The 25,078-nt window shown below is 35.6% G+C and overlaps 1 non-coding gene across 1 annotated transcript; it reads left to right on the top strand.

The window, feature by feature from the left end:
- Nucleotides 1-3,435: 3,435 nt before the first annotated feature.
- LOC141710267 (small nucleolar RNA R71) lies at nt 3,436-3,542 on the top strand. Its single transcript, XR_012570796.1, has one exon. It is a non-coding gene; the product is annotated as a small nucleolar RNA R71 (small nucleolar RNA).
- Nucleotides 3,543-25,078: the final 21,536 nt, after the last annotated feature.

Below are 25,078 nucleotides of genomic sequence, written 5' to 3'. Positions count from 1 at the left end.
TTCTCTTGCACCCCAAAAAGCTGCTCATCGGGAAAAGACTCATTTATCAATGTCTTATATAATGATATAGCATTAGGATTTTCTAAACGCGAGAGATGATCAGCGACTTGATTTCCAAGTCCTTTTCTGTCCGTGATCTCTAGTTTAAATTCTTGGAGCAAAGGAACCCATCTGATTAATCTAGGCTTCGAGTCCTTCTTTGAGATGAGATATCGAATTGCTGCGTGATCAGTGAAAACTGTCACCCTAGTCCCAAGTAGATAAGATCAAAATTTCTCAAAACCATAGATAATAGCTAAAAGCTCTTTCTTTGTAGTAGTATAATTCCACTTGAGCACCATTTAGAGTCTTACTAGCATAATAGACCACATGAAATATGTTATTCTTCCTCTACCCAAGAACTGCTCCAACTGCATAGTCACTTGCGTCACACATCATCTCAAAAGGCTCATTCCAATCAGGTGTAGTTATGACTGGTACCGTGATTCAACTCTTCTTCAATGTCTTAAAAGCTGCAAGGCACTCATCATCAAACTTGAAAGGAACATATTTCTCTAATAGACTGCACAAAGACTTTGAAATTTTCGAGAAGTCTTTGATGAAACGCCTGTAGAAACCCGCATGACCAAGAAAACTATGAATTCCCTTAACAGAAATAGGTGGAGGAGGATTCTCAATGACCCCCACCTTGGCCTTGTCCACCTCTAGACCTTTAATAGAAACCTTGTGCCCAAGAATAATGCCCAGACGCACCATAAAGTGACATTTCTCCCAATTGAGAACTAGATTGGTCTCAACACACCTTTTAAGAACATGTCCAAGATTTTGCAAGCATTCATCAAAAAAATCTCCAAAGACTGAGAATTCGTCCATGAACACCTCCACATTTTTGCCAATCATATTAGAAAAGATGGCTATCATACATCTCTAAAATGTGGCTGGTGCACCACACAGACCAAAAGAAACTCGTCTGAAGGCGAAAGTACCAAATGGACAAGTGAAGGTAGTTTTCTCCTGATCTTCTGGAGCGATACAAATCTGATTATAACCCGAATAGCCATCCAGAAGACAATAGTACTCATGACCAGCCAGCCTGTCGAGCATTTGATCAATGAAGGGCAAAGGGAAGTGATCCTTCCTAGTGGCTTTGTTCAGCTTCCTGTAGTCCATGCAAACTCTCCACCCCGTGACTGTCCTTGTAGGAATAAGCTCATTCTTCTCATTTGCTACCACAGTAATTCCACCTTTCTTTGGCACACATTGAACTGGGCTTACCCCTGAACTGTCAGAAATAGGGTAGATGATCCCTACATCTAGCCACTTAAGAATTTTCTTCTTCACTACTTCCTTCATGATAGGATTAAGTCTTCTTTGCTGCTCGACCGTCGTCTTGCTACCTTCCTCTAACAGAATTTTATGCATGCAATAAGAAGGGATGATTCCCTTGATATCTGCTATAGTCCATCCAATTGCCAATTTGAACTCTCTTAGAATCCTCAAAAGCTTTTCCTCATCACTACCTAAAAGGTTAGATGCAATAATAACAGGTAGATTATATGCATCACCTAAAAACGCATACCTCAAATGCTCAGGTAAAGGCTTAAGCTCAAGAGTGGGAGCTTCCTCAATGGATGGCTTGAGGTGTTTAGGAGCTTTGTTCATTTCCTTCATTCCAAGAGATTCAAAAGGCATATCTATCTTCCTTTTCCAGGGAGAAGCATTCAAATATTGCAATTGTTCTTCACCTTTGTCATCTTCACTATCTGAATTCCCCATCAAGGCTTTCTCTAAGGCATCGGACCTTAGCAATTGTTCAAGTTCCGATGTGACCTTCGAATCAACCAACTCCACCTTTAATCATTCCTCATTATCAGTAGGATATTTCATAGAATTGAACACATTAAAAGTAACATCCTGATCCAAAACTCGCATTGTGAGCTCACCCTTCTGCACATCTATCAAGGTTCAGCCAGTCGCCAAGAAAGGTCTCCCCAGGATTATGAGAATCTTCTTGTCCTCCTCGAAATCAAGAATGACGAAATCAGAAGGGAAGATGAGTTTATCAACCTTGACCAAGACATCCTCCACAATACCTCATGGATATGTAATAGAACGGTCGGCCAATTGCAAGGTCATATAAGTTGGCTAGGGATCAGGTAAGTCCAACTTCTTGAAGATTGACAAGGGCATCAGATTGATGCTAGCTCCCAAGTCACATAAGCATCTGTCAAAAGACACTTTCCCAATAGTACATGGAATAGTCAAGCTTCCTGGATCTTTAAGCTTCGGAGGCAACTTCTGTTGCAGCATAGCACTGCATTCCTCCGTGAGAGCAACTGTCTCTAAATCATCTCGCTTCACCTTCCGGGAGAGAATACCTTTCATAAACTTTGCATAACTAGGCATCTGCTCAGGAGCCTCAGAGAAAGGTATGTTGATAAGAAGTTTCTTGAACACCTCCAGAAACTTCTCAAATTGCTTGTCCAGTATTTTCTTCTGTAGCCGCTTGGGAAAAGGCGGTGGAGGATAGATCTGTTTCTCCCCTGTATTACCCTCAGGCAGAGTGTGCTCAACAGTAGTCTTCCTTGGTTCCACTTCTTTATCCTATTGCTCTACTTCTTTCTCATCCTTAGCTTCTTCAGTCAACTCTTGAGTTTTTTCAGGATTCACAACCTTTCTAGACCTTAAAGTGATTACCTTTACCTGTTCTTTGCTTCCCTCTTTCCTGGCACTTCAATGTCACCAGGTAGTGTACCAGGCTGATGATTTAGCAAGGCATTATCAATTTGCCCGATTTGATTTTCCAAGGTCTTGATAGAAACAGCTTGACTCTTGCACATAAGCTTCAACTCCTCTAATTCAGATTTTTCATTGGCTTGTTGCAGCTGGAGTTGCTGTCTAGGTACATACTGTTGTTGCTGAAAACCAGGGGGGTTGTACTGCTTAGCTGGATACTGCTGATAAGGCTGTTGAGCCGTATTCTGAGCATTGCTCCAACTGAAATTAGGATGATTGTGGTTGTTGGGATGATAGGTGGGTGGCACTGGTTGCTACGATCGCTGGAAGTTGCTCACGAACTGAGCTGATTCACTAGAAATTGTGCACTGATCAGTCTCATGGGCACCATCACAAAGTTCAAAGACACTGGCGATTTGATTAACTCCATAATTAGCCAAAGTGTCCACCTTCATCGTCAAAGCCTTAAGTTGGGCAGCGATAGCAGTTGCTGCGCCCAACTCCAGAATTCCTGCGACTTTCCCCTGAGTCAGTCTCTTGGAAGAATTCTGGTACTCATTAGCAGCCATCAGTTCAATAAGTTCATAAGCTTCATCGTAGCTCTTAGACCACTAGGCTCCTCCTGATGCTGCATCAAGCATGGGTCTAGAAGTAGCACCCAATCCATTGTAGAAACAATTAATAATCATCCAATCAGGCATGCCATGGTGTGGGCACTTCCTTAGCATCTTCTTATACCGATCCCAAGCCTCACACAGAGATTCCCCAGTTTGCTGAGCAAACTGGGTAAGAGCATTCCTGATTACAGCAGTCTTCGCTATGGGGAAGAATTTAGTGAGAAACTTTTGCGCGAGATCCTCCCAAGTGGTGATAGATCCTGCTGGTAGAGAGTGTAACCATCACTTAGCCTTGTCCCTCAGAGAAAATGGGAAAAGGGGTACCTTGATAGCATCTTCAATTACATCATTGAATTTGAAAGTATCGCAGATCTCGATGAAATCCCTGATGTGCATGTTGGAGTCTTCAGTAGGAGAACCCCCAAACTGAACTGAGTTCTGTATCATCTGAATCGTGCTTGACTTAATCTCAAAAGTGTTATCCCTGATGGATGGTCTGATGATGCTTGACTAAATGTCATTAATCTTAGGCTGAGAATAGTCCATCAAAGCCTTCGGATTTTCTTCTTGATCTCCCATCGCTACTACAACTGGTTCTTGGACTTTATCTTCTTCCTCTACCTTCTTTTCTTCCTCAAAAACTTCCTTACGAACTACCACAACTTCTTCCTTGGCTTTATCCAATGTTCTCTTACGAGTACGCGAACGCGTATGCATACACCCTCGCTAGAGTACCTGAAATAAGATAAGGAAACAGATAAGTAACAATGTCCGAGTCAATGAACTTTAACGACCACTGATGGAAAGTACATAAACTATCAATTAACACTGCAGTCCCCGGCAGTGGCGCCAAAAACTTGTTAGTCGCTAAACACGCGCTAATAATACACGTAAGCATGCGAGTTCCCACAGAGACTGTATTGGTTAACTAATTAACTCACGCACTTAAGAAACAATGTATGGTTATTATTCAATGCTAAGACGATGACAATTTGAAGTTGTTTATAACTAAGAATAAACTAATGATTATAACTACGAGGATAAGATTGATTGAATTAATATATATGACAAACATGGGATTCTAACTTCATTAAATACTTCATTCAATAGCCTTATTGTTCTTAACCTTAGCATGCAATGGTGATGACACTAATCAGACAACACAAAACTGATTAACGCCAACTTTCGTTGGACGAGTACCATACTACCACACATCCATAAAAGAGATAGAAGCTGAATAGACACCAATTATATTGAGACCCAATATGTATATAGAATTTGACAATATAACGGTTTAAGTACAAGTTATCTATCTTGATTACACAGGGCAAGTAAGATGGTTAAAATTACCTACGAATCATGCATATCGAATACATGAACCTATGCTAGCATGGCAAGTTCTAAATCCTTAAATTCACTTCCGCTTCATTAAGAATTAACACACTATCTTATAAGTTCGCAACGCTCATAAGACGAATACGCACAACCAATACTAGGATATCATACAATCACCACATACTAAGGCATCAAATAATTCGACTAAAGAAATCCATAAATAAATCCGCTAGAACCCCACGATAACAATTAGCCCATAATAGGACTCATCATCAACTTGGTTCCGATTAAAGCGTGGTATATAAAACGTAGTCTTTATTACGAATAATTAAAACAAAGTACAAAACAAGATTAAGGTTCACAAATAAGAAAACTAGCATCCAAATACAACTTAAAACAAAGGTTCACAAGTAAAAACAAGATCTTCTTCGTCTTCATTGAATCATGCTAAATCGGTCTTCTTATGCTCTCCTTGATATGTTTCTGGCTTGATTACTTATTAAAAACAACATAGAGGTTTTTATATAGCAGACCCATGCAGCATAGAAGTCTCCCAATTCGAATTAGAATATAATCAGAATTCTGCATCCCGTCACGGCGCAGCCGCACGCTTGATCAGCGCGGGCGCGCTGGGATTTTGCCAAAACCGGCTTCTTTATTTTTTTCTTGCAGCTTCAAGCCGGCTTTCAACGAGCTTTTATTCCAACACCACCTTGACACCAAATTAGCACCAAAATAATGCTAATGCACCTGATTACCGAGGTAATGCCTGAAATGCAAAAATACTCGAAAACACGTTAAAACACCTAACAACTTGAGTACAAAGGCATCAATTCAAAGCTTATTAGAGCATTATAAAGTGTCATAAATGCCACTCAACACACTTTTCGGGTGCAAACACATCAGAATAAATCCAAAATAGTTTTAAAATTCTCGAAGTAAATAAAAGATGGTAAAATAAAATTTTCATAATTTTTAAATCATTTTTGAAACGCTCATTATATTCACATTTTACATTTTAATGAACAAATGTGCAGGTAAATATAACCCGAAAAATTTCGGAAATAATTTTGAAATTCTCAAAATATTCAAAACTTAAGAAAATATAAATTTCATTCTTTTTAAATTATTCTTGAATTGAATAATAAATTTATTTATAAATACAATCAGAAAATCATTTAGGGATAAATAATTGATAAAATATTATTTTCTAAATTTTATACATTCCGAAAAATAATTATTGAAATTATAAAGCCATAAAAATAATTTTAAAGATAATTTAAATACCTATGAATATAAATTTGTAATAAAATCACTTTTAAAGACAAAAACAAAACGATTTGACTCAGTAATTAATAATATAAATAATCCTCAATCACAACTGAGTCACATACAATTAATATTAAATACAACACATAGCTGACAGAATATCCATTCAATCCCTAATATTACAAAACAAACTCAATTTATCGATATTAATAAAATGATCGGCTTTCAAATAAACTTTTAAAAATAATACATTTAAGTAAATATTTTCAGAAATTAACAATGATCGTTATAACACTTAACAATTAGCACATTACCATTTAATAACATAAACTCGTCAAACAGGAATAAGATATCCACCATTTTAATTCTTCCAAATCAGAAAATCACATAAATATATTCAAATAATAATAATAATAATAATAATAATAATAATAATAATTCTGAAAATACGGAATATCACATTCTACCCCCTTATAATGATTCCGTCCTCGGAATCAACAGAAGAGAGCACTAGGGATCTTCTGACCAAATTTCCAATCTTGCATACGTAAGTTTTCTCAGAATTTCAAATGACGCTAAAATTCCTTATACAACACAGTTATCACGGGAGCTTCAGTCCGCACCATTGTTCATTCTGGTAGAATCAATTATTTATTCCCATACCATTCGACTAATTTCTCCATAAAATCACTTTTACTGATAGAGAGAGAAAGAATAAAGAGAAAGATAAAGAGAAAGAAAAAGAAAGAGAGATAGAGATAAATAAAGAGAGGAATAAGGAAACAAACTGACTTCGGTATACGCCACTGATACTTTAATCATATTGCAATCCACTGTTGCTATTGGTAATCCCATCATATAGCCTTACTTTAACTTGACCAAGATAACTCAGCCCAACTTGATTGGAATACCTTCGTATATTTGAGATAATAAATCATGGAATTTAAAAGAGAAAAGAATCTCATATCATAACGGGTGTCCTACCATTGTGGTTACGAAAATATAAATTTGTGAAAAAGTATTGTTGAAATAAAAGAATAATTGAGAGATCAATGTGATCAAACGAACTTGGTGTTGCGTGTCCAAATTAAGACACTACTAAAGGTTCTTAACCTTTTTGTAGTCACAACACACACAAGTGATGGCATCCCATCCAACTCTTATCACACAGACAGGTATACCTTGTGCCCCCTAGAGTTAGGGTTGTTCATCTCAGTTAGAATAAAAGAATATAAAAGGAATTCAAAATTAAATGAATAATCAAGGGTTTCCAATAAATGACTTGTTAATGAAATCCTTGGATCCAAACTGAAAAGGTTCCAAAACTGATATTTCTGGAGAAAAAGAAATCCAGAAAATAAGATTCTGGCATAAAATGGCTAAGTGGTGTCATATCACCAATCAACTATCCACCATATAAGAAAGGTGGAAATTTGAATATTACAACTTGACAGAGCTATCAAAATCTGAAAAAAGCTTCATGACAGCCTCTGACACATTACGTGATTGAAAACGGGTGTTAGGGATTATATCCTCTAACGGATACCTCTTTTTGAGAGATGTCAGAAGAAGTTATAGAAAGAGAAGGTATTGCCATGGTCTTAATACTTATCTTTTATTTAAACTCTTTTGTTGATTCACTATCCGATTCTAGACACTTTTTCACGTTCTAAGGATATCGATAATCTTCATCGTCGATTCGTAGTAGCCTCAAAAGATTCCATAATAGATGTTTACAGATGCCAGGAAATCTATCCAGCTCAGCACAACCAACTCAAACCACTATGCCGTATCTTAACTTACTCGTTGGTACAATATCTGATAGTCCAACACGAACTCGATAAAAGCTCAGCTGTCCTTATGTAACTAAATACACTTCTAACCACTATCGTTTCTAGTTTACTAGAACCTCAGCTCTGATACCAACCTGTAACGCCCCCAAATCTGGGGTCAAATGATTTGGTCGTCACAATGAAACCTTAATCCAAAACAAATTGTTGAATCAATAAATACATTCCAGCAGTTGAAATATAGTATATGTGACCCCAAACTATACCAAGATCTTTTCAGGTTATAGTTCTTGAAATAAGAAATTTAAATTCCACAAATAAATTTTCACTTTCTTTTAAAACTCTTTTCCAACAATTTATAAACTCAAAACTAAACCCACTAGTATAACTTCGAAAAGAAGTATACAAGGCCCAAATACACGATAATACAACTATAATATATATACATAACTTTATACAATAAAACTTATACTAGTCCACAAACCCTCGACCAACCATCTTCCAAAAGCTTCTTCTTTGCTTTCTCCAATTACGCGGCTAAATAGCGCAAGCTAATCCTCACTGGAAGTTTAAATTTAAAATAGTCAAGTATGAGCGAAAGGAATGCTCTGCAAGTTCATTATAACATGTATATGGTCTTTTGATATAAAATAGATTTTTGCAATGGAGCAGAACAATTAAATCATAATTGCTGAATCAAAAAATTTAGTTAAGGAATCCCATAATTGGTTCCTCATTTGTATTTTAAAACCCTTTCGATATTTTTGAGCGAAAATGATTCAACAGTACTTTGAATCTTGACGAGGATAAACTCGTAAAACAATGTTTACGGAAATATCTTAAACAACAACATGAAACAGTGATTATGGACTGAATCATTAACTTTATATCCAATTTACTCAAAACCCCAATCATGATATCAATACTTATTTTGCTGTCATATCAAATTAGATAACAATACTAACTTAGATGCTCACAACATCCCATACTGATGTCAACATCAATCATATATATTAATACATCCTTTGATATTTAATAGCAAATTAAGTATCACATCAATCAGAAATTGAACTTCATATTTTATCCAAAACAAAAACACTTGATAAATCATTTATTATATGATTATAAAAAACTATATGATAATTTAGATTGGAATCCTCGAACGACGGTGTGTTGCCGCCGGTGATCATCCGCGGAGCAACACCGGCATGCCGAAGCATATCCAACTAAACAAAGGGGTACCCGAGGCACACATTGGCCTAGCAAGGTATTATAAATGAGTATAATATATAGCTCACACTAGACCGCCGCCACGGCCTCTTATGCAACTATCCAATCTTAAAACCTTTTATTGAAAGGGGTCATAATAATCGACACCCTTCTAAATTTTATTCCCTCATTCACTTGGGCAGGAATACTCGCAACAAAATCATCTTTCTCAAAATTAAAACATTTATAAATCCATTGATTAGATAAGTAAAAATACTTACCTATTCTAAATATAGAATAGCAAAAGAGTACTTGCATAAACAGAATCAATCACTTTGATATGTAAAGAAATTAGAGTAGTATAGAGAAACTTGCATAATAGGATTCAAAATAAATATCACTTGAACGATAAATGAAGATATGGATACTTACCTTTGGTGTTTAGCAATAATACGGTCATCTTAGTCTGACATCTCATGACCTCATTGTCTTTCTATTTCAATAGGCTGCTTCTGTGATTGCTAGAAACTAGATACTCGATACCTTTCTATTCCACTCTTATCCAATGTCTGGTTCTTATCATCTCGAACAATCCGCATCTTGCAGAGCTTTTTCTACCGATTGCTAAGTTATTCTTAAACCGACTTCGGGACTTGGGTCTTTCGTCTGGAACCTACAGAGTTGAAATACCCTCAATTAGACGGTCGCTTATGCTTGACATATCCTCACTATCAATTATACCCGTACGATTTCATAACCCGAATAATATTTATACGAACTATCTCAATATACAAAACTGATAGGGCTCACATACTTGAAATTGGATTCAGTAGTTATTTTCAGAAAATACGTATAACCGTTATTACATAAAATAGGGTCATCAGACTCTTTTTACAAAATATTTCACCGAGTGACATCCCTTATTTACTTATTACACGTAATAGATTTCAAAAATATTTTGTCATGATACGAAAATAGTTTTCATAAAACATTTCATACTATAATATTATATACTCAATTAGTATTCTTGATAAATACATGATATGTTTCCGTATTTTTGAAATTATTTCTCAAAAATCGGATAGCGTCTTCTCTATTTATCGGACTACCCGTCGAAACATAATCGACGCAACGATCACAATTAATCTGATTCCACGACCCAATCACCGATATGACCTTTGAATACCATATAACTATTTTTTTGTTTCAAAAATAATTTTACGAACTAAATTTATTTATTTATGATTTAGGACTCAGAAGAAATTATCACGGTTCACCGTCGCCTCACCGAGGCTCATCGCCGACGGCGGAAAAATTCACGGGTGTGATAAGTGGCATTTTATACCACTTAGAACGTCTTAAAATGGCTTAAATTGATGTCTTGAAATCAAGTATTTTGTGTATTTGATGCGTTTTTCTAGTGTTTATGCATTTCAGGGTATTAGTTGCATTTCGGGGGAGGAATCATCAAGAATAAGCCTTGGCATGTGTTCACCATTGCGAGAGGAAAGGAAGGGGCAGATTACGGCGAAGAAACGGAGCAAACTTGGATTTTTTCCAGTAGAGGCCTGCGCGCCCGCGCAGCTATGCTGAGCGGCCGCGCAGGGTCGGGAATTTTGCTGAATTATTTTAGACTTCTACTTCTGTTTGGCTTCCAACTTCTATGTAATCTGAGTTTTATTGGACTATTATATAAGTAGATTTGAGACGTTTTCACAGGGGGATTAAGAAGAAGAAGATTGTGTTTTACACAAGAAGCGAAGGAGATAAGGAAGAAGACCGATTTAGCACACCGCAACGAAGAGGAAGCATATTTTCTTGTGATTCTTGTTTCGTTGTAACGTTGGATGCTAGTTTTCTTGCTTTGACTTATTTACTCTTGTGACGTACTCTGTTTTAATATAATTAGTTTAGTTATTATTTTCTTGTGTTTGTTTATCAGGATTTCATATGAACCCATGATGGCGATAAGTTCTATTATGGGCTAATCGTGATCATGGGGTTGCAACGGATTTATTATGGAATTCTTTAGTTAATTGATTAATACTTTAGTGTGTGATGATTGCTTGATATCTAGTATTGGTTGTGCGTATTCCTCTTATGTGCGTCGCGAACATATAAGATAGGGTGTTAATCTCTTGTGAAGCAACAGTGGATCTTGAGATTTAGAACTTGCCATGCTAGCATAGGTTCATGTACGTTGTGCATGATTAGTTGGTAACTCTAACAGTTTTATTTGCCCTATGTAATCAAAAAGAATAACTTGTGCTTAAATCGTTGTGTTGTCAATTTCTGTAGACATATGGGGACTCAACATAATTGATGACTATTCAACTTCTATCTTAATTGTTGATGCTTGGTAGAATGGTATTAGTACAATGAAAGTTGGCTTTTATCAGTTTCGTGTTATTCGATTAATATCATCACTGTCACATGCTAAAGGTAATAACAATGGCTATAGAAGGAAGTAATAATGAAGTTGTGATCTCATGAGTGTTTATTATTGATAAATTGAAGTGTTAGTTAAGTGGTTAATTAAGTAGTTAATTATAGTTAATATTTAATCAACAGTTTTAAGTGTTATTATCTTAACATTGAGAAATAATCATACATTGGTGAGTGAGTTTAATTAGACAATAATTTAGTCTGAGTCTCTGAGGGAACGAACTAGAAAGTATTCTATATTACTTGCGAACGCGTATACATGCGTGAATATTAGCGCGTGTTTTCGCCCTAACAGGGTGCCTAATTAATTCGGTTTCCGACACGAATTCCACCGATAATAAAATAATTTTCCGCATGTGATAAGTTTATTTCACGAAATTTACTCAAATAATTTTCCTGCAGAATATAAAATAAATAAATAAATAAAAGAACCCCAAATCAGACGCGTACAATCACGCGCACAAACACACCAAAGCAATAATCGGAAAACACAGGGATGGCCTGGGAAAAAAGAAACAACACAACCACCCACACACACAATACGCACACATAGACGCATACACAACACTCACACATACATGAACGTATGTATACTTATATATATACGTGTTAAACCAGCAGAAACAGAACCAACATAACCCACCGAAAAGTAACCGGAAAATACAGTGGCGGAGTAGGGGGAATAGAGAAGAATACGGGAAAGAGAGGAGAGAAGTGAGGGAGAAACGAAGTGAGAGAGAAACAAAGTGAGAGAGAATTGAGAGAGAGTCAGATAGATCGAGGGATGAGAGATTGAGATAGACAAAAGAGATTGAGTCGGTGAAATATTAGGGAAGAAACAACACGACACGCTTATAGCTTAATTTGTAGCCGCGTGTCTATTAATTGACACGTGGCCTGATTACTTAAAACTCGAATCTTACACCGCAATCTAAATTTAACGATACATTTTGTGGGTATAAACACATCGAAATAAATCCGAAATAGTTTTATAATTCTTGAAGTAAATAAAAGCTGGTAAAATAAAATTTTCATAATTTTTAAATCATTTTTGAATCATTCATTATATCCGCATTTTACATTTTAACGAACAAATGTGCGGGTATATATACCCGAAAAATTTCAGTAATAATTTTAAAATTCTCGAAATATTCAAAACTTAAGAAAATATAAACTTCATAATATTTGAAACATTCTTGAATTTAATACTAAATTTACACTTAAATACAATCGGAAAATCATTTAGGGATAAATAATTAACAAAATATTTTCTAAATTCAATAAATTTCCAAAAATAATTATTGAAATTATAAAGCCATATAAATAATTATAAAGATAATTGAATACTTATGAAAATAATTTTTTCATAAAATCACAATTAAAGATAAAAACAAAATGATATGACTTAGTAATTAATAATACAAATAATCCCCAATCACAACTGAGTCACACACAATTAATATTAAATACAACATATAGCTGACCGAATATCCCCTCAATCCCTAATATTACAAAACGAACTCAATTTACCAATATCAATAAAATGACCAGCTTTCAAATAAACTTTTAAAAACAATACATTTAAGTAAATATTTTCAGAAATTAACAAGGATCGATATAACACTTAACAATTAGCACATTACCATTTAATAACACAAACTCGTCAAACAGGAATAAAATATCTACCATTTTACTTCTTCCAAATCAGAAAATCACATACAAATATTCAAATAATAATAATAATTCTGAAAAATACGGAATATCACATATCGACAAGTCAAAATGCTTATAGAGATCTCAGAGATATCGACAAGTCATTTCTAAATGCAGAGTTTTGGAGACCTCGACAAGCCAAATTCACTTATAGAGAACTCAGAGACCTCGACAAGTCAAATACTCTTATAAAGAACTAAGAGATCTTGATAAGCCATTATACTAATCGAGATGTCAGTTCTCTATACAACAAACTAGAGATCTCGATATGAACCTCAAGTACAGAATGCAGACAAGTTAAATATTTAAGATTATCAATCAAGAAATGATCTAATCATATAGATTAAAAAGTCTACAAAAAAAGCTTGAAGAGTGCAAGATCAAAGGCCAAGATTAACTGACAAAGGAAAGTCACAGACCTACACGATTTGCAAAGATATACTAAGCCAGAAATGGAAAGCTTTAGAGATAACTTAAAGTAGGGTTTAATACATCTTATTGCATGTTGTGTAAACCTGTGTTTACTAATATGTAAAGTAAACACTGGTCATTTATTTTCAGTTGGAACAAACAGATCTATATTTTCTTGTAACTCTCAAGATAGAAGCTGAGTTCTTTACTTACAAAGAACCCAAAAATTTGTAGCAAGATATACTTAATTTTATTACAAAGTTAAGTGAGTTTTGAAAATACTGTATTTATTGTGCATGCTTTGTTTATTATGTTAAACTAATATCTTTACGAATTAGACAACATTGTTCACCATTCCAAATAGTTTTAAAAAGCCTAAAAATCAAAATAAACATTCACCCCCTGTGTTGTATTCATTACCCAACACTTACCTTGCTATAGAATTTTCGAACATTAGAGTGAAAAAGCCAAAGTACTTTAAAAGCAAGGGACAAACCTCATATAGCAATAACTGGAACGGAAAAACTCTGTACAACTCAAGTGGCAAAGGTGGATACAAAACTAGATTTGTTGACAGATAAAAAATAAGGTGATATAACTGTGATTAGTTGGGCTACTATGCAACTGAGTGTAGAAAGCCAAAGAAAGTGAAGAAGGATAAAGCTTACCTGGAGTTGGAAGCAAAGTATGAAGCTCTCTTGAAGAAACAACAGGGAAAGGCTTACATAACTGAAGGCAAGAGTTGGGATGACACTGATGAAGATGATGATAATGAAGATTTGGAAACTATGCACTCATGGATTTAGATTAAGGAAAATTGTCCTCATCAAAATTAGAGGTACCAACTCTAACCATAATTGATTTGAATACAAGCCAATATAAAGAGACTGTTGAAAAGATGAGTGTAAAAATGTTTTACATCCACACAAGCATGGTGGCATCTGCTGAGGAAGTTAGTAGTCTGTCAAAGATCAATGAGAAGCTTGAGATTGAAAAGCAAGAGTTGGAGCTGCAGCTTGTTGGGCTTAAAACTGTCAAGAAAGAAAATGATAATCTGAAAAACAAGCTCAAGTGTGCAAGTTAAATTGAAGCAGTGCTGAGGGAAAAATTAGAAAAGAATGAAGTAAAATTAAAGTCTTTTAAGAATGTATCTCAGTTGGTTGGACAATACCATAAGAAAAACAAACCATGTGCCAATATAGCTATTGGTTTGGACTATGATGCCTTGAACATAAACAAGAAAAATAAAGGTGATAAAGGAACATAAATTGCATATCAAGATGTCCCAGTTGTGCTGAGAAAAGTAAATGCACCTTTGTTCTTGTTCAAGACATGTGAAGTTAATTTAAGTAAGGTTGGATTGGTCATCAAGCAAGAACTTGTAGATGTATACAGTGAAAAGAAAGATGCATAAACCACTCCTACAAAGGAACCTGAAAAGGAACCAATAGTCAATCAAGTTATCAAGATACCAACCAAGGAGATAAAAACTGAGAATGCTAGCAAAAAGAAAAAGAACAGGAATGGGAAGATAGGTGTAAACAAGATCAACAACTATGCCTATATTGCAGATGCTCCAAGAAAGATATGTCAAAAATGTGGCTCAACAAATCATCTAAATCACCTTTGTAAAAAGGCTGTTAGTGAGCCAAAAGCAGGAGCATGTAAATACAATGAGACAGTGACTGAGGATACCTATTCATTCTATGACAGATTTGATTGCATTCCTTGCAATATGAAAGTGATGACAAGCTGTCATAAATTAAGAGTAGAACTCAAAGAAGATAATCTTGGATCTATAACTAAAAAGGAAAATACAAATCAATCAATAAACACTGTTATTTTTGAATCATCAAATTCTACTTGTACTACTTAAGTGAAAAGTAAGAAAATACCCAACATTGCTTGGGTAGCTAAACACACTTAATCCTCATTGTGTGCAGGGCATGATGAAGAGAGTCATATGGATCATTGATAGTGGATACTCCAGATATATGACAGGTGATAAGGCTCTGCTATCACAATTTGAGGAGATGGTTGGCCCATTGGTGACTTTTGGAGACAACAATAAATGATTCACAATGGGACATGTCAAGTTAGTTTTAGGAAATGTTGTCATAGAAGATGTAGCACTAGTTGCTGGACTTGAAGTAAATCTTCTAAGTGCCATCCAATTTACTGACAAGGGATTCAAGGTGAATTTTGAAAAAGAGGACTGCTCTATTTTCAACAAAAGACTGGTGAAACTGCTTTGAAAGGAGTAAGAAAAGGAAGCTTGTTTGTTGCAGATCTAAGTTCAGCAAACAAGGATGGAATTTGATGTTTCTATAACAAGGCATATATTGAGCAAAGCAAGTTGTGGCACAAGAAATTCTCTCACTTGAACTACAAAGAATTTAATACCTTGGTGACGAAGGAATTAGTGAGAAACATGCCAAATATGGAATTTTCTCAAGAAGAAGTTTGTGAGGTTTGTCATAAAGGAAAAATGAAGAGGTCCAGTCACAAAAGCAAAATTGTGAATTCTTTAAGTGCAACATTGCAAGTTATTCACACGGACCTATTTGGATCAGTTAATATCTTATCCATTTCAAGAAATAAATATGCACTGGTGATATTGAATGACTACTGAACCTCCACACGTCATTATTGAACACATAAAGAAAGTTAAAAAGCAGGCTCAAGAGCAAAATTGTCTAAAAAGATTGAGAAGTGATAATAGCACAAAATTCAGAAATCCAACATTGAGTCAATTCTGCAAAGACAAAGAAATTGTTCAAGAATTTTCAGCTGCAAGAACACCTAAAAAAAATGGTGTGGTTGAGAGGAAAAACAGAAATCTAGTTGAAGCTTCCAGAACAATGCTGCAAGATGCCAATCTACCAACATGTTTTTGGGAAGAAGCTGTGAATACTGCATGCTATACTCAAAAAAGATATTTGATCAACAAAATCATGGAAAATCACCTTACTCAATTTTATCAAAAAGAAAGCCTACTTTGAAGCATCTGCATATGTTTAGAAGCAAATGCTTTGTGCTCAAAGATAACTATAAATATGTGGAAAAATTTGACTTTAAGGTTTTTGGAGCAATTTTCTGGGATATTCATTGGAAAGAACTGCTTATAGAGTTTATGTGCTTGAACAGAAGAAAATTATAAAAATCACATATATGAATTTTAATGATGACAAGTGTCTAGGCTTAGAATTTCTTGACAAAAATGAAGCTGAAACTTTGAAGTTTGAAAATCTCAATATTGAAAGTGATTCTTCGGATGATGCTGAGATCAACACATAAAATAGAATGGAATAAGAAACAACTGAACAAGTGATCCATGAAAATGAAAATTCTAATCAAGAAAGAATTTCATCTGAGTTTGATGGCACAAACTCAGGGGGAGAAGAAGATGGTGGTTGTGCAAGTCATGCTTATGGTGAAAGAAATTCTAGTCAACAAGATCACATCAGGAAATAGGATAAAAGTCACACTAGAGATGTAATAATTGGTGATCCCAATGTTGGAGTGCGAACTAGAAGTGCTACTCTAAATGAATGCTTGCATGCATGCTTTCTATCATAAATTGAGCCAAAGAAAACTGAAGAGGCCTTGCTTGATCCTGACTGGATAACTACCATGCAGGGAGAAATATATCAGTTTGAGAGAAATAAAGTTTAGGAATTGGTTCCTGCACCAAAAAATAGAAGCATCATTGGAACAAAATGAGTGTATAGGAACAAGATGGATGAAAATGGGATTGTGACAAGGAACAAAGCAAGACTAGTTGCTAAAGGCTATTCACAAGATGAAGGAATTTACTATGATGAAACTTTTGCTCCAGTTGCAAGACTTGAAGCAATAAGAATCTTTCTTGCATTTGTTGCACAATCAAATTTTAAGGTGTATCAAATGGATGTGAAGAGTGCTCTCCTCAGTGGTGAATTGGAAGAGGAAGTCTATGTGCAAGAGCCATCTGGCTTTGAAGATCCAGAATTTCTAGAACTTGTTTATCAATTGTTAAAAGCTCTCTATGGTTTAAAGTAAGCACCTAGATCATGGTATGACACACTATCAGAATTCTTGATCAAACATGGATTTACTAGAAGCATAATTGATAAGACTCTATTCTACAAGAAGCATGGTGATGATATTATCCTAGTTCAAATCTATGTAGATGATATCATTTTTGGTTCTACTAATGCAAAGTTGTGTTAAAGATTTTCTTGACTCATACAGAGTGAATATGAGATGAGTATTATAGGTGTGGCACCCTCCAATCCCGGGTTAGAAGTTTGGGGTCCACAACACACACATGCACCATATAAAAACCTGTTTATAATAACAATAATATATGCAATGACCCTACTTACCATAACCATGGATCGCAACAATTCAAAGTATGTCCACAAGCCACAACCTTAACTATTATAACGTAACAAATCCCAATTTATTTATCTTATAATTGAAGTAAAACTTTATTATAAACTTTCAACACAAACTAAGCCATGCATCTTCCACTAGCTTATTCCATTTTAACCTGGAAACCTAGCTCGAGCACTCGACTAGGGATCCTCGCTACCACCAGTTTCCTTTTTAACTGGAAAAGAACATAAATAGATTTTCAAGAGTAAGCTAACTAGCTCAGCAAGTCATAATGACAGTTACATAGATTAGTAATGATCAATTGAAATGATACAAGGAATCAAGTTTTCTGGTAAACAATGATTAGAATTGGATATTCACTTTCAGTTTTAAAAAAATGAAGGTTAGTCTGCTGTTCAGTCACGCACTAACTCCAAACAAGGCTCCCAGCTTTGCTCTATATACTGGATCCAAGGCACACATTGGCCTATCATGACCACGAATATGGTCCATATTTAAAAATAATCCAATTCTATAATAATAACATGATAAACAATGTAATTCAATAAACTGAACCATAAAAAACATTTATCTTGAAGCATAGGGTGATTCACAATACCCTAAAGGTATACAAGGTAAACAAGAAGATTGACTTTCAATCCAGGGAAAGAATCAGAATATAGAAGACCAAGGGCTTAATGGTTACAAGGGTTGGTCTTCGGTTATACAAGGCATAAAAGTTTGTATGTTAAGAAATCTCATATCAAGAATTAGTATGTGGTAGATATGTATTTGTGGAGTAGTATCGTATATGTGTGGTTCGTATCCAAGAATTCAACAATCAATGGTTTACAAGAAATCAGGCTTGCGGCTCAAGATCAATAAGAATCAGGGTTTAGGGTTAAGTACTTCAAAGTACTTGCAATATAGAACAAGAACTATTAGGAATAATTGCAACATAATGAAGAGAGTTCAAAAGTATTTGCAATATAACCAGAAGATTCGAGAATACTTGTAATATACTACAAGGAAGAGCATGAACACTTGCAATTATACTACAAGAAAGTTCAGGGACACTTGCCTTATCAATCCGCTTTTACTTTACTAGCATTGTCAATTAGTTCCCACTCACTGACCACTTATTTTCCCTTTCTACGTCTCACTTCCTCTGTTTAACATCACATGTACTTATCAATACTACTTGTTAGGTAATGAATACAACACAGAGGGGGGTGAATGTGGTTTAGACACTTTTAGTGACTTTTTATTTTTCTTAAGCTTGGTGAATAAAGCAGATAAGAAATGTAACTTGTAAAGATAGTATGATTTGAATAAAATAATAAGACATACACATGAACACACTATCTTTCAAAACTTCACTTAATTTTATATTAAAATCAAGTATGTGTTTTGCTACAAATTTATGAGTTCTTGTTATGTTAAGAACTCAGCTTCTCTCTTGAGAGTTACAAGAAATTTCAGATCTATTTGTTACAACTAAAACAAAGCATCCAGTGTTTACTTTATAGAACAGTAAACACTAGTTATTACACAGCATGCAATAGCATGTACTAAACCCTATTTTTGGATATTTAAATCTTTCTATTTCTGGCTTAGTGTATCTTGCTAATCTTGCACGCCTGTGACTTTACTTTTCCAGTTAATCTTCGCCATTGAACTTGTACTCTTCAAGCTGCTTTCTGTAGACTTGTCAATCCAACTGATTGGATTGTTTATTGATTGATAATCTTGGATATTGAACTTGTCTACACTTTGTACTTTGAGTTTTACCTCAAGATCTCCAGTTTGGTATATAGAGAACTTGACATCTCAATAAGTATAATGCCTTATCGAGATCTCTCACTACTCTATAATTTTTTTGACTTATAGAGGTCTCTAAGTTCTCTATAAGAGAATTTATCTTGTCGAGATCTCTCATCTTCATGTCTTCACTTTGGCTTATCGATATCTCTGAGTTTTCTAGTAGAAAAAAGACTTATCGAAATATCAAAGATCTCTAGTGATATTTTGACTTGTCGATATCTCAGAGATCTCTAGTGATATTTTGAATTGTCGATATCTCAGAGATCTCTAGTGATATTTTGACTTATCGATATCTCTAGAGTTCTCTAGTGAAGAAATGACTTGTCGATATCTCCAATCTTCATGTCTTCAAATTAGCTTGTCGATATCTCTGAGTTCTCTAGTAGCTTTCCTTACTTCTCTATAAGTCATTCTGGAGTTCTCGATTGACTTTTCTATAACACTAATTCTGTGACTTGTAGAGATCTTGACTTAGAACATTTTTCTCAAAACAGATTTATTCAACTCCAACTCTTCATAATTCTTCTAAGGCATGATCTTCTTGATCTTCTTCCAAATAGAATTCTTAGGCTTGATACTATTTACAGAAAAAGACTCCAGTCTTCTTTTAAACATTTTTACAGACTTAAGTGATATAATACAAAATGCAAACTTAGATTATAATAGAACTTACTTAGGGTTGTCAATTTGACTTAGTCTTATTATTGTACAGGCATGTCTTGCACAAAAATCTCCCCCAATTTGTGAGAAGATTTCTTAACATAAATTTATGCCTGTTAACAAGAATAACCCCGAGCTACAATGGAAAATTAGACTAATACATAAAAATTGACATAATTACAACATTTATACATTAGGTGATTTACAGAGTTTAAATAGTTACATACATCAGACAAAGATTATTTTTGCTTCTGTTTCTTCTCTAACGAGGTCCTTTAAGTAAACAAGAATTTCAAGTTCCTCTATAATTGGTGTCCCTCTTAGAGCTTCCATAAGTATGAGTCTTTCTGGCTTTGGATAACCATCTAGCAAATCAATCCTAAATCTTGTGAATTTGCCAACTTTGATATTTAGAAATTTTCCATCCTTAGAAATTCTGCTCATTCCTTTTTCCTTGAGTTCTTCTGATCTTTTAATATACAATTCAATCTCCTAATCATACTTTCTCTTCCTCTCCTCATATTCAGCTTCATTCCTTGCTCTTTTTTCCTTCCTTATAATCAACCATTCAGCCAAAATTGATCTCCATACTCTTGTAGCAGTATCCTTATCCTTTAGTAAACTTATCACTCTCTTGATTTCTGTGGGAGAGAAGGAGTCCATTAAGCTGCAGCCAAGAAATGTGAAAGACCCAACCTCATAGTACATTCTTACTTCCCTTAGTGTTACAACCCAAACACTGAATATTTCCTCAGCTAGTTGTTGAAAGTAGTCTTCATCTAAGTTGCACCAGTTTAGAGGTAGAAAATCACTTTGCCTGAAACAGTTCCAGATGGCCCTCTCAGTAACTTGTACTTTTTCAGTATGCTTGGCTTTCTTAGATTTCCTCCCAACAGACTTGTACTGAATTTTGAGTGATAGCGTGATAGAAGGTAGGTTTGTAATTTTCTTGAGAAATGTTTGGCTCGAAGTGATTGGTAATTTTAGAAAGGTGTTGGCAGTCTGTTTGTATATAATTTTAGGCTTTCAAGTAGGATGAGGTTTAATATATGAGTTTGTTGGCTTTGAAGGTTGAGCTTGAGTTGTTTGGATTTTTAGGGTTTGTTGGTGTGGTCCTGAGCCATCTTCCTTTTTCTTTCTTCTTCTCTCATCCCCTTTCTTCTTCTCATCATCCTTCTTCTTTTCATCCTTGCTTCCACCAGCCTTAGAGGATTGACTTGGATTTGAGCCAAAAGGTTTTTGATCATCTTTCTTCTGCTCATCATCATCCAAGTTATCCTTATTAATTTGAGTTTTAGGCAAGTGAGCTTTAGAATTCCTCAGATATCTCCCCAACAGCTTAATCATTTCTTCATCTTCAATAGTCTTATTTTTCTTAACTTTCAAATCAGACTCCAAAATCATGATGAGCTTTTTGTTGGACATCACACATTATTTAGGAATCTGGAAGTGTTTGAAGTGTTTGGTGGTAGGACAGATATATGCCACTCCCTTACTTGGCTGTAAATATTCTTCTGGAAAAGTAGCCACTTGAGCATTCTTCAAATCATTTAGCAAGAGAGTGTCTTCATGAATCATTCTTTAAACTTTTCTTATCAAAATGTCCAATTCAGATGCCCTTCTAGAGATGAAATAGTTAAGGGATACCTGCGTACACCTGTCTACCCCTGTGTCATTTATATTGACCACAATCCTTCTCTCCTGAAAGTTATCCTTTGTCACCAAATCACCCTTATAGAATTTATTGTCTTGTCCAAGGCCTTCTTGTAAGTGAAGAAATTGTTATTTAGAGAAGCCCTGAGAGCCTTGAGCGATTCATCAAATTCCCTGCTCAAACTAGGTCACTTAGCTGCTTTGACAAGCCTCTCCATTCCAATATCAACTTCTTAAGATTTTCTCTTGTCAGCAGCTTGGAAAGTTGGAGTAGATAATCTTAGCCTAGCCTCTATCTCCCCCTTAGTCTTGTTGGCAGGCATGATAAGAGGAGTAGGAATTTCAGGCCTCACAGCTTTAGGAAGTGCAGATAATTGGATATTGAGTTTACCCATGATGGCTCCCAAAGCAACATAATTTTGCATTCATAAATGCTTGTGGGAGTCCACCAATGCTTAAATATCATCCTGTTGACTCTTCACCAGTGTAGTGAGAGCATGCACTTGAGCTGTGAGCTGGTCATTTGAAGACTACAAGATGGAGACTTGTTGTTAAAGAGACTGGATGTGGAGGTTTGTAGATGTCGAGAAAGGTGGTTGAGAGATTGTAGACCTTGAAGAGCCAAAAGTTGCTTCCACGGCCTGTTTAATACCATCCATAAGCAATGCAGAAGGTTCATATCTCATCTGGTGAAGCTAGTCCAGCTTGATCTTTGTGTCATTTGAATTGGTGATTTATTGTTGGACCACTTCATGAAGAGCAATGAAGGATTATCTCAGATTCTTGACATCTTTTTCCACAGAAGTCAGATCAAGCCTTGCCATTTGATCAGCAAAATGTTTAAATTTAGAGGTGATCTTGACTTGAGATGGTATGATCTCATCCATTTTCTCCTTCATCAACTTTCTTATCTTTTCTTCATGTCCAGTCATCTTTACTTCCAAATCTTTACCAAAGATGTGAAAAGCCTTGAGCCGAGCTTTATAAACTTTTGTGACTGCATCATAAACATCCTGTGGAGTCAAGGCCTTGGCATTGCTTCCAAGAATAGTGATATATTCATCCCTAAACCTAGCCAAGACTTGATCCATCTCCAACACAAAGTCCTTAGATAGCCATGCATCTACATTCCCATCTTGTTCTGCATCATTTACAATTTTTTCCTTCTCTTTTTCAACTTCTTTATTGTATATTAGAAAAATGGCTTGATAATCTTGACTACTCATATCAGAAGTAAGTAGATGATATGAGATGTTTGCTAATCCAGAAATCTTCGCAACAAGAAGATCATCCATAGATGTAGGTTGAGAGTCGGTTGATTGCAGCCATTGTGAGAGGAGGTGTGGTTGTTGAGGTTGTAAGGTTGAGGGTTGGAGTGTAGGGTCAGAACCACCTGTGACAGGAATCACAGTTTGACTCACAGATTTCTCTGTGTTTTTGACAGGGTGTTGTTCCTCACTAGTTGTGGGAACCTCCATTTGAATTACAGGGAATTTGACTGTGCTACTGTCATTTGTAACATCCTCAAACCTTTGTGTGTCTTGCACCACACTGTCACTTGAATGTGCTATTCTTGCCTCCTCTATGATAGGATCATTGGCAATCGTACTCCTAGCATCAACTGCTAATGCAATTTCTGCTAGGGTTTTGAGGGGAGTTTTTCATTAAACAGGAACCTTATATTGAATTGGAGAGGATTTAGATACCTCCCCCTCAGGAGTACTACCCTCAAACCTAACAGTCTGTGAAGACTGATTTGCACATGAAGGTGCATTTATGATCTCCACGGGGTCTTCAGTAAAACCTGATGTATCCACCATGTTTATGTTGGTGTCATCAAGGTCTACCTCAGCTTGTAGCTTCTCACCAACTAATTGTTGTTTCTGGGTGGTGAGCAAGGTTTCTTGAACCAAGTCACTTGATTGGGGAAACACTTGAGGATTTAAGTCAAGTGTTTCAGTATAGGAAGAAGAAATATTAGATATAATATTTTGAAGCTCGGGATTGAGTATTGGCAGCTCCCCCTGAATGAATGAGGGAGCTTCAAGGGATGTGCTCTCCTTGTGTGTGCCATCCTTATTTCTCCTACCATACACTAGGACTTGTTCAAGTGTTGGCTGTGCAGACTCTTTACAAGATGCATTGGGGAGAATGCACTTTTCAATAGAAACACCCTGTTGAGAGGATGTCTCTAGAATCTGTTTTGGCCCCATTTGTACAACTGTATCCTTTTGGGAGGATACAGAGGTGGTTTGAGTGGTCAACTCAGGTTTCTTAGCCTTCTTTGTTTTTCTGACCAAGGGTGACTCAGTTAGTGTTTGTTCCTCACCACTCTCGGTTATGATTGGTAAAGGTGCCTGTTTTCTCTTTTTTTTACTCACTTCACACTTTTGGGAGGATGAGATGGTTGGTTTCCTAGCTGCTATATGTATAGAAGAAAGGGTCTCAGCATTGGAAGGTCCCTGTTGGTGTTCATGTGTTTATACTTCCACAGGTTCATGGACCATTGCTATACTATTTTGAGCATTAGTTCTCATGTCAGGCATAGGGTAAGGGTAAGTCCTAAACCTCTTCATCATGAATGGAGTGATTTTGAGACTTATAGGTACCTTGTTCTTTGTAGCAAGTGATCCAAATAGAATTTTGGACACTTGCTTACAATTGCCTATTTGTGATCTATCTACACCATTTATCAAATGTATGTCATTTACTTTATAGTTCAAAGCAGACATGATGAATTTAGGAAGAAAAATTTCCTTACCTCTTGACTCCAATGGCATTGTTAGTCTGGTGCTTGGCTTCTCTAGTATGTAGTGTCCTATATTAATTTGTTTGTTGTGAGCCATTGAGTAGACCAGCTTTTGGACAACACTAGAGATGTTGTCAAACCCTGTCTTCCAGTAAGTGAAAGCCCTTATCACTGAATCAAAAAGAAAGGACCATTCTCTTATCAGGTTCTTCTTGTTCATGCTTGACAGGTTGATCTTCTCAGAATAGTTGATGAAGTCCATGAATTCATAAACTTCATTCTAAGTTGGAGCCTCCACCAGCTTGTTA

The sequence above is a fragment of the Apium graveolens genome, chromosome 2 (genome assembly GCF_009905375.1).
Source record: "Apium graveolens cultivar Ventura chromosome 2, ASM990537v1, whole genome shotgun sequence".
NCBI lineage: Eukaryota > Viridiplantae > Streptophyta > Magnoliopsida > Apiales > Apiaceae > Apium > Apium graveolens.
Note: the sequence above shows the minus strand (reverse complement) of the source record. Positions and strands in the feature narration are given on the sequence as shown.